At 55.0% G+C, this 12,078-nt stretch overlaps 1 protein-coding gene across 1 annotated transcript in view; it reads left to right on the plus strand.

Moving 5' to 3' along the window:
* Positions 1–12,078, plus strand: part of DLG3 (discs large MAGUK scaffold protein 3) — an 80,675-nt gene that overhangs the window by 11,678 nt on the left and 56,919 nt on the right. The gene's annotated exons all lie outside the window — the stretch shown is intronic.

Here is a 12,078-nt window from a genome sequence, read left to right on the forward strand (position 1 = left end):
GGGCTCGGAAACCTAGCAGTCACCTGTGCCAGGGGCTGGACAACACCAAAATCATCACCTTGCAGTAGCATTTACCATGGCCCAGTGTCAGCCCAGGGCAGGTGGATATGGCACAGAAATAAAGAGGCTGCATGGAGCTGGAAATCCTCTCAGCCCTGTCCCGCTCGCCCCCAGCGCTGGCACACTTCCACATTTCAGATTTCCGTACTTTTTCCTCTGAGCTCTTAAATGGCAGGTCCATTCCTCAGCTTACCAGGAGCTTTTCTCTGCTGTCTTATTTACTTGGAAACGCTGTTTATTTGGATGTGCATTGTAAATCTCAGCTTCCTCCTGGTGCGAGTGCATCATTTGGGCTACGCATTTGAGGGGAGTTTTAGGGATGAGCAAAGGGCAAAATGCACTTTTGGGGGGGGATGAAGAGGCTAGGATGAATGGAGCTTACCACAGATTTAAAGTTATATGAAAATGTTGTTTTCCTTGGCATAGTTTGAAATGATGCTTGTTTGCTAAGTCAGTCTTCTTCCGAAATATTTTAAATATGAAAATTGCGCTGCTTCTTTTCTCTCCTTTTTAAATGTTTCTGTTCTTATTCTGGACTGCAATAAAATGGGTAACGCCCCATTTTTTTCCCTTACTGTTTAATTTCTCCTTTTCCTCTTGCTACTTTCTATGTTTTCAAACATTCATAAAATCTTTGCCAGTTTTGGAAGGGCAGGATGGTGGTTTTCTGAACACGACAGGAGGATGAGCTCAGCTGCCGGTCTCCATTCACCCGTGGGAGGGAACTATGACCGCAGATGGGGGAGTCACGGGGCAAAACCCACGAGGGGTGAAAGCCTGATCAGTTGGGAACAGTCAGATTTTAAGGGATTTTCTTCCTAACTGTCCCAGGCTGTGGAGTGCAGCGGCTCTTGCATCCAGCCCCAAATATCTAGCTGAATTGCAATGTCTCCTTTAGCAGCAGCCACCTAGCTTTGATTTTAAGACTTCATGCAATGGGGAATCTGCTGTGTCCCTAGCCTGGTTGGCCTGATGGTTATTTATGCTTCCCATTAAAAATCTGGACTTTGCTGTTAGCCTGGATTTCTCTTGCTTTAGCTCCCAGCCCCAGGAAATTTTGCTGCCTTTGTTTGCTAGGATAAAGGACCACGGCAATCAGAAATGTTCCTAACATGTAGGTATTTATAGATGCGTCTAAGTTCCCTCTCAACTTTCCCTTAGATAAACTAAACAGATTGGCTTCTTCACTCGCTCAGTGTGAGGCAGGTTGTTCCAGCCCTGAAATAATTCCTGTCATTCTTTTCCGAAGCTCTTTTTATTTTCAGCCTCCTCCTTTCCTAGCCTGTGTTGGTACAGGTCAGGAGCCAGTCCTTGGTGCCCCATGCTGGCGTTTTGGGGTCACCCATCCGTGGGGCCCGCAGCTGCCAGCCTGGAGCAGGGGGTCAATGCCCCGAGAGGGAGGGGGCAGTGGGGACCTGGGTGGGCAGGACAAGGCTCTGGGTGGGCTGTGCTCTGGCAAGGCCCTCTCATCTGCAGCCTCTTTCATCCCAGAGGATGGCCACTTCACAGCCTGGCCGCAGGCAGAGCAGGGACCTGGAGGGGAAAAACCGTTGGGATGGTAGTGTTCAGTACTGGGCTTATCCATGACCATAGTCCTGCCTGAAACTCAGCTTTCTGTGGAGACCCAGCAGCTTTCCTGGAAACTGGGACTAAGCAGTGCTGGAGAGCTGCAGGCTCGAGCACTGCTCCTCTGCAGCAGCCCCTGTGCTGGGATATGGGGGCCTTTGACACGGCGGTGAGCCTGTTCCCTGAGACGTCATCTTCATCGCTGAACGCAGGCCTTGCCCTGGTGGAGCAAGAGCATTTCCAGCAGTCCCCCATGTCAGCGATCCGGACCATGACATGCCATTGGCTGTGCATGGGGGCAGGCTGTGCCGATGGACCACAGCATGGGCCCTGCTTTGCATCCCTCACTCCTGCATGAAGGCACTGACGACACCTCAGCTCCTGCCCAGCATCACCTCTCATGTTGGTTCTCAACAGCCCCAGCGTGCAAGACAGCATCGGGGCTGGATAACACCTACACATCCAGCTCCTGCCCACCTCCATGGTGACTTCTTGCTCCCCAACCCTCGGTGCATGCTTTTTGCCACGAGCCTTTCCAAAGTGGGTTTCAGGATAACACTTGAGATGGTAAATGGCACTTGGAAAAAACAGGGAAGCTTTTATAATAGGTGATATTTAATGCTAGGGCAGAAGGGCACCAGCTGCAGGGCAGAGCAGCTAACCCGCTGGTGCTATCAGCCCAGGAACAAGAGCTCTAGCAGACACCCTGCCGCTGATAAAAGGCAAGATGATGAACGGGCTTGTCCTGCCTGAAGTAAGTGCAATTCTCTTATCGCATCCATCAATGTAAATACGTTTTCTGTTGTCCTGGCTTTGTCCTCTCCCCTGCCTGCAGCTCTCCCTGGCGGTGATAGCAGAGCAAAAGCCACCACAACCTGCCTTAGCCAGGAAGATGCATGAGAAATAAATTGCCTCTCCCCACAAATGCTTCCAGGAACAGGAAATTTTCTGTCAGCTGGTGAGGATGTGTGTGCACTCTGAGGAGCCCTGCAGTGTGCAAATGGCTGCTGCAAAGGAAGTGGGACCAGTAAATACAGCAGCAACGTGCTTCCTGACAACGAGGCTTAGTGGGCTGAAACCATCCCTCCATGGGAAAGTGGATGTTCAGCCCTCAATGGGGCAAGAGCCAAGGGACTCAGCCAGCTGAAATGCCCTGTTGAGGCGCTCAGAGGCACAATCCTGCCTGAGCTCTGGAGTTTGTGGGGTTTTATTTGCCAAATCCTCCATTTCAACCTTTCCCCGAGCCCTGTGGTTGCCTTAGCAGGGCTGCTCAGGGCTTCTGTGCATCCACAGCGGGAAGACCCACGAGGATGCTCCCGTGGCTGGTGCCACTCATCTGCGCTCGCAGGCTGGCAGGAAGGCTGCTTCTCTCAGTAAACGACGTTCTCATCCTCCGTGCAGGGAGCAGAGAGCAGCCAGCTGTAAAGATAAATGAAAGAGGAACAATGCCACTGATGAGCAGAAACTCTGCGCCTGCAAGGAAGCGCTGCTTTTCCCCTGCCACCCTCTCCTGCCTCCCAGCACGGCTCTGCAGCCACTCTGACTTCATCCCTGCCGTCGCGCCAGTGCGGTGCTGCCCCTCCTGCAGTCGCCTGCCTGTGCATCCCTCTCTCCCTCCTGCCTGACAAGGGTTTCATTGCTTCGCTGCCCGACGCCAATGCCACGGCTCTGTCCTTGCTCAGCCCAACAGCTGACACTGAGCAACAGCAGGTCTTAACGTGATGGAGAGAGCGAGGGAGACTGCTTCAGAGGACACATTCTGTGTGTGCTCCGAAATCACCAGTGAACAGGAAACCTCGATGGCAGGGGGTGCTGCCGCTCTCGCAGGCTGTGGGTGCGTGGGATGCCACTGAGCGTGCCCACAGCATGCCAGGTGCAGGCTGTGCTTTAGCCCTGCTGGGCTGAGGCCAAAAATGTCCCCTTCCCTCCCTGCGTCCCAGGGAGGGGACAGCCCAGCTCTGCAGAAACACCCTGGCAGGATGTTAAGAGCCCTCCCTGCTGCACCTGCTGCTGAAGAAGATGTGTCCGTCTGCCCTATAACCCACAGCTCAAGTGCAAAATAGGTTCATGGAGCTCCCTGGGGGATTTGGCAGAGAAAGGCAGGCTGTGCCGCCAGTGTGGCGACAGGCTGTCTGCTTCCCCTGTCCTTCTCTCGAGTGCATTTTCCTCTTTCCCGATTTGCCTTTGGCCAAAGAGAATGGCATTCCCGTGCTCTGTGCCTTTGCCTGGCGGGAGCAGCTCTGGGCACCCACAGCAGGTCAGGATAAGACCAGCATGTGGCAGATGCTGCAGCTGCAGAATTCCCCGCTGCAAGCTCCCCACTCCCCCCTGCCCTGGCTGCAGCCCCACCACTCTTCATTTTCTCTGCAAGGTGTGTGAGAGGGGAAGCACCATGTAGCTGTTTGCTATTGCAAGGAGCATCAGGGAAACTAAGCAGGTCCCTGATGCAGACAAATGTCCGACAATGAATACAGTCCCCGTCCCCCCCCAAGAAGCCCCCCATGAGGTTGCTTGGTTGCACATGTCCTGCTGTCCCCACCACCCCACGTCCTCTCTGTGGGCTGGCTGGGCAGGCAGCCAAAGCCATTGCTGCAGGCCAGAGTGGCCACTGCTTTATTGCAGCTCAAGCCTGGCAGCATCAGCCTTGCGACTCCAAAATCCTGGGAAGTAGGTAATGCTCAAGCAATGGGAGCAGAGGAGCAACCAGCTCCCAGAGGGACCCCCCCTCCCCATTGCATCCCCATGCAGCTTTGAGAGCATGTGTAATTTTAGGAGAAGCAGAGAAGAAAAGCAGCAACCCACAGCCCAGAGGCTCCGGCTGCTGCCCCTATGTCACTTGAGCCACTTTGTGCCTGGAGGTCACTTCAGGGCTCTGCATTCAGATGCTCTCCAGCAGTTTTGTGTTTTGAAATTGCAGACACAGGCTTGAAAGCCAAAGCACTGAAGCCAAGAGGGTGTCTGTCTGCAATAGCGCACTCAGACTGAACCATACATCAGCCCCGCACAGCATGGACACCTGGCTGGGCAGCCAGCTGCCTGTGTCCCAAGGATGCTGCTGCTCAAAGTGGGGTCAGCATGGGCTGTGTCAGTAAGAGCTGTCACTTCAGTGGATGTTTTCGGGTTGAATGGCCTCAGCTTTACAACAGGCTCTTGCTATTCCTGCTATGGACATGAACAAGGAGATGCTTAGACCTCAGTTCTCCCAGCTCAATATACAGCTTCAGCAGAGGATGAAGAAACCAGTAGAGCCACCAGGCTGTCAAACTAAAGGCTCATGCATGGCTACCTGTTCCGACTCTATTTGGGGACTTTCTGTCTAAAACCAGTGGCAAAAGGAAGATCCTCAGCAGACACCAGGGCTTTTCTGGCTGCACAGCATAGGAAAGCCCTGTCGGACACAGGGCTCTTGGTCCATCCATTCATCCAAGTCATTGTCACTGTTTTGAAGTTATTTTGTGATGGTGCAAGTGCGTGCAGTGCTCCCCATGCAGTGGTGGAAAGGGGACAGTGGCTTTGAGGAGTGTCCTGCAGACAGCCATGCTCCAGAGTCATCCAGATGAGCCTGGAGCCCATCCATCATCTCTCCAGATTCATGCTCCAGCTTCGTTTGCCTCTGTGTAGTGCACGTGTCTGCCCATCCCCAGGGAAGCACAGCTGCTGGGACAACTCACACACTGAGATTCACACTGATGGGTTTCATGCATAGCTCTGAAAGCAAGAACTGAGACCATTCACAGGCATCTCAGCGGGATGGGGACTGAACAGGGGCCAGCCCCCATCAGTGCCTTGGCCAGGAGCTCCATGAGCCACCGCACTGTCCCCGCTGGGTCTCTGTCTGCTTTGCTCATCAAGTTTCCAAAATGAGCTGGTGCAGCCTCCGTGCAGGGTCCCCACAGCAGCACCCAGGTCCCTCCTTTCCTGCTTTGCGTTGCCGGGTGACTGACCACATTGCTGCTGCAACTGAAGTGAAATGCTGGAGCCCATCTCCCGTAGCACAAACCAACCAGAGGCTCTCAAAGTGCGGAGCCTCTGTGCTCACAGCATGGGATGTACCACCCCAACCTCCACTCATCCACACTCTGCTCCCCCTCGCAGCCACCCCAGCATCTCAGGAGGCTGAGGACAAATCTCCTGGGTGCATTTCTGCAAAACAAATGGGCTCTCCTCGCCATTTTTTAAAGGAACAAACCAAGCTTGAAGGCAGAGCCTGGCAGGCCAGCTGCTTTCTATCTGGAGCGCTGGAGCTGGGGGAACGTCACTGCATCTTAATGGCATCAGGCTGGACGGAAATCAGGATTCTGGTGGCAGAGGCAATACCAGCACTGTTATAAATAGAGCAGCCATGATAACTGCTCACGAAGGTTTTTAGTCTTTAGGATTTGGAGGATCAGTATCAAGCTATGCTGAGAGATCCATTATCCTTGGCATTGGTAGGAGCTAGGGAAATTGCAGCGGAAGGACAGCAGATGAGTGTGGGTTTGGGAATCGTCCCTCTTGTGAATCTGAGTGTGAGCCCTTTGAAAGGTGCTCTCTGCTATCTGCTGCCTCCTCTTGCTTTGCTCTGCCTGCTGTGGTGGCTTAGACTATGCGTGGCTGCAGCAGTGCAAGTGTTTCAAGCCAACCTCATGCCCTGCTGCAGGAAGCGAGGGTTTGCTCCAGGGCAGCACCTGCCAAAGCCCTGCAGCCTGCAGGTACAAAGCACCATGCAGGAGCCTTGCTGGCATTGCACCTAAAAATTATTCCAAGAATACTTGGACAGAGACTCAGGCAAAGGCCTCCTGCAGTCTGTGGCCTAGATAGCTCTCAGGGCTGGCACCGCTCAGGCACACCAGCGTCCGTGCCCAAAGCACTAGCATGGAGACCATCATGCCTGGCTGGCGTCGCTTCCCCAGCCTCACAACCAGCTTCCCACCTGCGCATGTCCAGGAAATGTGGCAATGTCCTTCCAGGCTGTCCCCCCCTTTTAAGGGGTATTTTTAGACTAGATCATTTCACAGCCTGGGCTACAGCAGACTGCGGGAGGAGCTGTGGCAGAGCAAGCAAGGGGGCACTGCACTGCGGTGCAAGGGGGAGACCCAGGCTGGTCCTGGAGCTGGATTCATTGCTGAAGCCAGAGGCAAGCTTTGCCCGCTGCTTTGCCAGCGTGTTGCAGTCCCGTTGCTGCACTGTTCATTCCTGTTCCCTTGGCACATACTACACAGCTATTTCCCCTCTGTGTGGTGGTCGATTTTGCATAGCTGAATCTCATGGGGTGTTTTTGCAGGGAGGTTTTGTAAGCTTTGGGGCTCTGCTGCTGTGGGAGCACTCCTGCGTTAGTGCTCTAGTTCAGAAACAGGAGTGTGGTGATGAAACTGCTTCCCAGCTGCCTGCTCTCACCGCACCGTGGCTTGGTGGCAGAGCTCATGGCCTGGCTTCCTTTGGGGTGAAACTCAACCCAGCTGTGCACTCTGGCCCCTGTGGATGCCCAGTCCCTGGGACCCAACCATCCCTTGTCCAAACCAAGCCCTGAAGCCAGGGTGAGGGAAGTGGCATGTCATCCCTCGATGTCATCTGTCACCCAGGGCTTGTGTTGCTAGTGTGTCACTCCTGAGGAACACGTGTACGGATGTGCCTGCGTCGCGGGAACACCTCCTCACCCCACGGCTGAGACCCGGTTTGAAGGTCACTTCGGGGCTTCCGAAATGGTCGTGTCTTCTCCTGGCGTGCAGGCGACAGAGGGCACGGGCGAGTGGCGACAGTGCGCCTTTAAGAGAGGCCCGTGAGCCGGCTGCGGCCCTGCGGCACGCGCGCTGATTGGCCGAGCGGCCGGCAGGCGGGCCGGGGGCGGGGACAGCCATTCAGAAATTTCCGAGCAGCACTTTCTCCCTTAAAGGGGACAGGGCAGTGGCGGCAGGGAGGGCCAGGGCCAACCCGGCGCCCACCTCCCGTCCACTGCGGGTGCCCGGGGCTCCCAGGGACACCAGCATTCATTTTTCTCCCAGAGGTTGGGCAGGTTCCCACGCCGGAAAGCGTGTCCTGGGGCAGCACAGCCCAGACGAGGTGCCACTATCCCCACAAGCCACTGGCTGGGGGCAGTGGGAGCTGCTGGACGGGCTTTGTTCTGTCTGGAAGGGGCAGATTGGAGCAGGGCTGGCCAGGCGAAAGAAAGAAGGTGTGGACCCACAGAACTTCCCTTCTTGTTCCCCATGCAGGGTGGGAATAATCGAGGAAAGGGTATCCCTGGGCTGTGGATGTGGGGAAAGGTCCCTCTGGGCAGGTCTGTGCTGCCCAGGGCAGCCCCATATCTGAGCAGAGTGGCGCTGAGCCCTTGCAGCACTTTCAGAGCCACATGTTGACCCACTCCAAGGATGGGACTGGTTCCTGCAGGGCTGGCTCTGGGTGAGGAGCCCACGAGAGGCGATTCATGGGGCTTTGTGGCCCCAAGGGCACATTGGCTTAGGCAGGGCCGGCCAGGAGACCTCTGACAGCCTTGTACAGCATGAGTAGGGTGTGTTCAGCTGCCGCTAATTCTGAGTGTGTAAGCGCACCCAGGGACAACTCGGGACGAGTGAAAGTTCCAGGGAAACAGGATGTCTGGTGGGGTCACACTAGGCACAACCAGCTGGAGATCAAGGTACAGGACCAAAACCATATCAACCGATTCTCTTAAAGACACGAGACTTCAAAATACCTTGCTCTGACTCTGGCTTGCAGTGGTGAAGTTGTGTCCTGGTCACATTTTCAAACCTTCCTTCTGCTCCATCAGGCTGGAAATGTGCTTTATTCTAAAGGAAATGAGGCACACAAAAGGACTGGGCACCCACAGACCACAAGACATGGCAGTGCTGTAATTGCCATGCCCATGCAGCAGCAATGCTCCCCCCTTGTGCCCAGGGAGGTGCTGCAGGAAGGCAGCCCACGGCCAGCCCATGCTTCAAGTGCTCCAGCGCAAGGCAGGAGCCTCTCTGCCAGGTGATGGGGAGAGTGGCTGTGGGCGTTGTGAGGCTGTCAGGAAATCCATAAAGCCTGCTGCAGTTGATGATTGCTATTAAATAGAGCCTCCAGGCTCTCCTTCACAGGGAGGGAGCCTGGGCTCTGCTGCAGGGACCTGCCGCAGGTCTCCATCACTCCTCTCCCCCACCAGCGCAGCCATGGAAGACATTTAGTTGGCCGTAATTTCAATTGCAGAAAGTAATTATTGAAGACCTCGTGCCATTGCTGCCACAAGTGAGGATACGGGAACTGCGTAGTGGCACTAGGCAACGTATCAGGGATCATTAATAGAATGAAAATGGTTTTGCCCTGGAGGAGAATAATTTCTTTGGCAACTGCCCTGAGAGCGCTAAGAGCTATCGCTCCCTTGCTATGCCTGGTTATTATTATCCCAGCTGCACATTTCCTGGCGTGAATCACTGCCGGTGGCAGGGAGGAACAGTCTCAGCATGAGACGTTCGTTATCCTGCCCCTTCCCACTCACCCGTGACTGCACAAACCCTCCAGTGCTCACGGGAACCACCAGCCCCATTTGCCCACTGGCTGTGTAGCTGGCTCTGCAGAGCGCCTGTTCAAGTTTCATTTGACAAGCCCCAGACACAGCAAATTGCAAATCCCTGCTGGATGGGGGTCTCTGGCAGTGCTAAGGAACCGACTGACAGACTGATCCAAGTTTGGTTGGTTCGTCCCCTTGCTGCTCATCTCTCTGTGTCCTCCTCCCCCCCCCCCCGCCCCCCACATTTACCTCCCAGTGCTCCTCAACCCCATTCTCAGCTGGGTGGCTGCAGACCCCGCTGCCTCCCCTGCACTTCGGACATTGGGTAGCTTTTTGCAGGTGATTGCGGTCGAGAAAGGTACCTCTGCCACGCAAAACTGTCCCCTGCCTCCTCACCCAGCATTACAAAGATGACATCTTCCCCATCTGCACCCAGGCTCAGAGCTAACGCGTGGCTTCGGTTCCCCTGGCAGGACCCAGATCCTGCTTGGGCTAAAGGCAAGGAGCAGCATGACAGCACTTGTGTGACCATTGTCTCTGCAGGAAGCTGGCTGCCTTCAGCCTGCCTCATCTTCTGCTCCTAGAAAGGCCGTAGGTGCAACAAACCCGCAGCTCCTGGTCCCTCACACTTGCCTTCCTCTTCCCGCAGGACTTCATGTGAGAGGAAGGAAGCGACAACAGGGGCTGAAATGCTGGCAACGCCAGATAAAACCTAGCTTTGTGCCGCCTTCATGCCGTGTAAATAGCACCATCTCCGGGGATTTCTTAACACTTTGCTGAAATTAGCACCTGTAAAAAGAGAAGCTGCCAAAGCTGAATTTAAATAAGACGGGCAGGCTTTACCAGAGGAAGAGGGTAGAGGATGAGAGAGCTCTTGGTTTCCCTGAATCGCTTCCCTCCATGAAGGTACCTGCCTGGAAATCAGCTCCCAGCTCCTTTAGCCCTGCTTAATGCCCACATCACTGGGGCGAGATGCCCACAGATGCCTGAAGGCACTGGGCACTGTGCCTGCCCTGCCAGACCCAGGTCTGGGCACCCCAGTGCAGGTGCCTGCGCCGTTTGGACTCAGGCAGTGCCACTCCCAGTAGTTAAAATGCCACTACTCACTGAAGCAAGCTGGAGAAGTGCAGGATGCAGGTGGCCCTGGCCAGCCGGCCCTGGCCTTCTCTTGAGCTTGATAACATGTCCCAAGCCTCGCACAGCATTAGGGAGCACTGCAAGCAGGTGGCAGCAACCAGGGATTTTTTTTTCCTTTTAATTGGGGCTAGCAGGTGGCAGATGCAGTTCACTACGAATGAGTAGGAATTAAACAACTCTCGTGGCAGCTAAAATGGGACATGCGGTTTTTTAGGGGGGAGCCACAAGCGGGTAGGGAAGGGCTCCGTCAGACCTGCAGCGGCTGAGGCTCAAGGCCCCTCCGTTTGCAGGTGGCGATGAGGTACTAACAGATAAGAGACCTGGGGGAAGCAGCAGAAGGTTTTAGATCGTGGAGCTGTCCCTGAGTTTGTGAGCTGGCAAGCGGAGTCGGGTGGAGGCAGCGATGCTGGCACTCCAGGGCTGGCGGTGAGGGTGTTTCCCATGCGGGGATGCCCATTGCAAGCATGGCTGCCCCATCTGCGGGGCTGCTGGAGATAGAGCAGGGAGAGGACCAGAGACCTTCCTTGTGGAGGACGCACTCCAGTACCATGGAGGGAAAAAAACCCAAATGCTTCTCTTAATTGTTCACTCAGCTCCTTATTAAAGCATTTTTCCCTAACAGGTCTTGTCCTTTGCTTTTGCACTTCCCCTCTAAGTGAATGCCCATCTCCCTGCCTGCCCCCACCACAGGGCTGAGTGAAAGGAGATGTGTCCAGAGCAGGGCAGGTGCAAGCAGTTGGGGTTACAAACTCCGCATGTGCCCTTCCCTGGTGCTCTCCTCCCAACCAAGTCAGCCTCTTCTAGACATGGGTCTCCTGCCTGACCTTGGCCCAAGGATGGCTTTGGTGGAGGCTCATGGTAGTAGAGGGGGCCTCACTGGGTGGCCACTGGGGCTCTGCACACTGCATGGTCCCTGCAGCCGAACCGTGCCATCCTAGGGTGGGAACTGCGATGGGAGGGAGGTTTGCAGCTGGGCTGGAGAAGTAATTAGTAATGGTTGTGTTACAGGTTCTGGGCACGTCTCGTTGATGAAGTGACTCAGATCTCAGAGGTGCCGCAGGGGGGCAGGTGGTGGGTAGCCAAGATGGACTTCATGTCCTTTTACTCTCATGCAGGAAACACTGGCCACCTGCCTGTTTCTACAAGGCTTATTGCTTTGGTGCAGCAATCCCCTACCTCAGCTTCATTCCTGCCCCAGTCCCTCCCCTCGTTCCCACCCCTGCCCTCACTGCTGCAAGATGCCCTCTCCCCACAGATGACATCCTCCAGCCCCATGGTCCACCCTGGCTGTTGAGGAGGTACAGGGTCTCCTTGGAGCACAGGGCTCTTCAGCCCAGCATCCTCCTGCAGGGCCAGCACCATGTGCTCTGGGAGATGGCACAAGGAGCAGTAGAAGATGTGGAGATGATCCTAATTTCTTAAAGCCTGAAGTGTAAAGTTCTCTGTTAATGCCAACACTGCATGCTTTCCTTCCATGCACACAAACACAGTTTTTCATTGATTAAAATAACTCTGAGCAAGCTTGCTTTGCATGCAGGCATCCAATCCTTCCTTGCCTTAGTGAGCTCCTCGGGTCTGCAGTGTCCTGTGGCACTGAGCTCTGCAGGGTAGAAGTACTTTATGTGCAATTGGCTTCATCTTGCTGCATCTCTGGGTCTTTGAGTCAGTGCCACAGTGCACCTGGGTCCCATAACTGACCATCAGCAAGAGCTCCTGGGAGCAGCAGGGTGAAGCTCACCTGTGGATGTGTCTCCAAGAGCTCAGCAGCAGTGCTGTGCTCGGCTGCTCAAGGCCAGCATGGTGGGGACAGGCTCTCTAGACTTGCTTGTCCAGCAACACTATGACTG

This window comes from Ciconia boyciana, chromosome 12 (genome assembly GCF_034638445.1).
Source record: "Ciconia boyciana chromosome 12, ASM3463844v1, whole genome shotgun sequence".
NCBI classification, from domain to species: domain Eukaryota; kingdom Metazoa; phylum Chordata; class Aves; order Ciconiiformes; family Ciconiidae; genus Ciconia; species Ciconia boyciana.